Source organism: Etheostoma cragini, chromosome 5 (assembly GCF_013103735.1).
Source record: "Etheostoma cragini isolate CJK2018 chromosome 5, CSU_Ecrag_1.0, whole genome shotgun sequence".
NCBI lineage: Eukaryota > Metazoa > Chordata > Actinopteri > Perciformes > Percidae > Etheostoma > Etheostoma cragini.
Window position 1 is genome coordinate 23,529,596 of NC_048411.1, and position 4,587 is coordinate 23,534,182.

Sequence of the window (4,587 nt, forward strand, 5' to 3'; positions counted from 1 at the left end):
TATACATACGTATGCACATACACATATGCAATCCCTTCCGCATAACACCCACCCACCCTCCATCCCTATTGTCTCTTTTTCTTTCATTTTTGTTCAATTACTTAAATTGTGGTTACTCACTGATATAAAAAAATACATAAAGTGTGATTCATGATCATGTATGGTACTGTATGGTAGATTTGCATCTATTGTGCCGAGCATAATAAAAACGAATTAAGCGGCATTTCCTTGAATTATAAACTAAAGAAGGCCAGGACCAAGCACTACTTATGCTTTTTAAGTTTTGCTACGACGGAAAACTGCATCTGCTGCTGCCGGTTTAGTTGGCTAGATTGCCATGACATGTAAAGTGGCGAGTATTTTATATTTTGTGAATGAGAAAGAAGAAAGGGGGGAAGTGAGTTTAAATTCTCTGTAACTTTCATCATCTCCAAATGTAAAATGCTTTGCTGTATCACTATCAGAGCGACATTTTGAAATAAACTGCTGAACCTTTCAGGCAGGCATGATATAGTAGGGCAATGTTGAATAAAACCACTTGAATTTTTGATCACCATGAACTATCTTCTTAGTAATCCCCTGAAATGTATCTCTCTTCTGGGAGAAATGTGCACATAAGGCAGGTTTCGAATATTTTTCTACAGATATTTTGCAAAGTTAGCAACTACCTGGTGAACACAGCAGATCATTTATTTAGCAGCTAAAAAGCCAGATATTTCACCCAGGAGTTGGGACGAACTAAAAACAGAGTTAAATATTGGATTTACATTTTCAGGTGGACAGCAACATGACTCCAAGGAATGATAATGTTGCTTCCTAACTGCTGTATGTGTAAATGAGCAACTGTTTGTTAAAAAGTTTGTAATGTCAACATAATAGTTAAAGAGATGCCAGTGTTTTGTTCATAACTATTTTTTGCTGCCCCTAAGTGGCCAACAATAATATGGGATTATCCATTCTCATCACACTTTAACATGGATGCCATTGCCTTTCAAAAAACACAACTAAGCAGTCAGTGAATAAACAGAAGCATGCAGGAAGGGTTGGTGCCCTACTGCAGGAACACAATTAGTTGTAATCTGAAATGTCTGAATTGGCCATATAACCCGTGAAATAAAATTGAAATGTTCTCACCTACACTGACTTGCAACATTGTCCATACATAGAAACACCCACTGTGCTGGTTGACCTTTTTCTAATGCTCAACAGAACACTGGTCAGTGAGACAGTGTGATCAGTGTTCAATACCAGCTGGCAGATCACCACCACCGCCACCACCCTTGTATCCTCGAAAGGCATGTGGCACCTTTCATTTCCCCCAAAACAGGCTACAGTAGCTAAAGCCCTCTCAACAGGATGAAACTTTGAAGGTCAGACCACTTTCAGAATCCAGTAGCTGCAGTGTTCAGACTCCAATGCGTCACTGGGCTCTTTTGTCACTGAAAGTGTTTAACGATTTCCCCCTGCTAGGCTAAGGTCTCTCAGATTCTGGTTATACACTTTCTGTGTTTGTGAGAGGTGAGCTGGTTGTCAGGCTTGCACCACATGGAAGCTTATCCTACCACCTCCGTGCCTTCTCACTGTGGTGTTTGGTCTCTGCTGTTACTGCAGAAGAGAGGATGTGTAAGATGGAAGGGTGTGTAGGGGAACTTGAGTTTAAGTGATACCTCAGTGATATACTTATTTATGGATTAGACATATATTTGAATGGGTAATGCTGAGATCTGAACAAATTGTCAACATTAACTCCACAGATGAAAGTCTGAATCAGCTGAAGTGGACATGAACATGTTCTTTTTTTAGTTCCAAAACTTCAATAATGAAGTTCAGCAGCAGAATCCAAGTGTTCTGAAGCCAATTTATGACACTGTGGATTCAAGAGTCCAATCTTTCTCTCATTAAGTCCTAGATTTCCTACATTCACTATGCATCCCCCTGCAGCAGTCTGGCAAAAGACTCTTGCTGCCTTAATCTGCTCATAAGATCCTCTTTTCAAGACTGAAAGTTATAAATGCAATAAGAAAACTCACTGTGTATTCAAGGGCTTAGTTAGTATCTGAACAATCACTTAAAAAGCTTCTCTGTCATTTATGAATGAGAAGTGGAGAACTACATGTGCTGCAGAACAAATCAACTGAGTCAGTTTGTAAGTGATTTTTGTAAAAGTATGCATTGTTGACAGTAATATCAAGACTGTCTTTTGATCGTAAGTGAGATTCTTAGCAGTACCATAAACCTGCATTATAAGATGTGTTGGTTACTTGGGGGCACTGCAGCAATCCCTACAGTAAGCAAACAAGCAGTCACAGTGCATTTAGTTATTTTGCCACCCATCCAATATCCACACCCCTTTTACTTTGATTTGGTGTCCACCAAGTCCTAAAGGAATACGTTTTGGCTCTTTAGTTTGCTAAAATGCTCAATTTTCATCACCTAGTTGTTAACTTTTTCTGCCATTTGGTGCTGAGCAGTAAGTGTTCAGTGGATTAGCCTTTAGTTTTTGGCAACAAGTGACCCCTTTAGAAAACAACGAATTTTTGTAATTGTTGTAAAAATAATGTTATACATATATAACATTATCAAAATGTTAGCTTGAATCTAATGTTAATTTGTCTTAATAGAATGGTTTATGCTAATGGTGATTTTTTTCAACATTTCAACAAAAATTTCAAAAAAAATTTCAACATTTACCCCATGAAAATTAAAAGGACACATGTTATTATTAAAATGATGTGTCTCATTTTATTACTAGTTACTGTTAGTCTGAATTAAATTAGCAGTACATGACGGGGTTGTACCTTCACACACCTCTGATTTCTAATAACGACTTGGCTTGAAAGATTTTAATATTGTCATTTTCATGTCAACTGACAGTATGTGGAAAAAATGGAAATCCTCACCCTCTTACTTAATTTTCTGCCTACATCTCATCCTCTGATGAGCAAAGAGGAAAAGGCTTGATGAGATTGTGAAAAGGACAAAGCACAGAAACCAGCCCAGGTTCGCACACAAGCTGCCTGATTGAATTGTTGCAGATTAAAGGGAAAGGGAGAAAAAAAACTGCTGTTTCATGTCAGGCTACCTGCCAGAAGTTATTACTTCTGAGGAATAACCATATTTCAAAATATATGAATGACAAAAATAAATAAACAAATAAATAAACAAAGCCACATGTGAAAAATCTGTTGACATTTTCTTCGTAATTTCTCTGGGATGAACGCTATACAGTCTAAAAGATGAGGGCTTGTTGCGTTGCTGCACTAAATAAACCTTTTTCAATTCTGACAACATCCTTGGCTACTGACCATCTTAAAGAATAAGTATTGAAGTGAATAATGGCCCATGCTGCAAGCCCAGTTAGATGCTCCCGGAGTATGAGCATGGAGCCACAGAGAGCTGGAGAGTGAAGGGGATAGATGGATGGTGATGGAGGAAAAAAGCTTTCTCTCTCTGTTTGGGAGAAACAGGAAAGACAAATGTGGTCATTTCACAAGCCCCTGAACAGACTTACGTCATTAAAGCTCAGCATTACAGCTAGTTAATGTTGTTAGTTGATGCATTTACAAAATGAAGGATGTTTTGGGAGTCTGAAATGCTGACAAAAGTCTGCCATTACTGATCAAGCTTTACCTTGGATCACTCTACCATCTAGCAATCCCATTACACATCGAGAAAACCTCTGTTGGGAGAGCAGACATCATCCCTCTTTTCAGATTATGATTCTCTCCTCCACCACACATGGCTGGCATGGTGCTGCCATTCTAAAAAGTGTCTGGCTGTGGGAAGAGGAGTTCCAGTCTGTGAGGGAGAGACGGATACGCCAGTGGGTGTATCCGTGCGGAATCCACCTCTGAATGAAGCTGCAGGATCAACATAAGCTGCACTGCAAGCCCAAACATGTACTCCCTAGGTGTTTTGGCTTGTGTTATAACCACAATACACCCCCCTTCTCTTTCCCTTCCTCCTTTGCTTGCTGGGCAGCCCCAAGTTGGACCTAGTTGAGGGTTTTCAGTGGAAGTCTGTGCCTGTTTGAAGTGCTGATTTGGTATTTGGGGAGCGTCCGCCGGGAAGATGTGTAGGAGGAAAAATTTAGAAGCAAAGTAAACCTCTTTATTTGGGGAAGAAACAAAATAGCAACCCCTGGCGGCAAACAGAGGCAGGCTGGTTCCTCCCTGTAGTATCTTCTTGATTTTCCAAATAAAAATCATGCACGCCTGTGTGGGAGCCTGAGACGTTGAGGGTGTTAAAGGTACGGCTGTGAGGGAAGGAAAAAAAAGAGAGGTTTGATCAGGCAGAATGGAAACATTTCTGTTTTGCCTCAATATTTTTGTCTGGAAAAGTATTGTTATAATGGGCATGCATCCTATGAAACACCCAAAGCACCTTGATTTTGCAGCGTGATGGCCCAATGTTTATCACTGCGGCCTCACAGCAAGAAGGTTCCAACCGTGGTAGTCAATTCAGTAAATTCAGTCCCAATTCAAGACGTTCTGTTCCTTGTATGTAGAGAGGCATGATTTAAAGGTGTGAGGGTTTGGATGGCAGTTAAACACAAAGCACTTTGATGAAAGAGACCTGAGCCTGTGG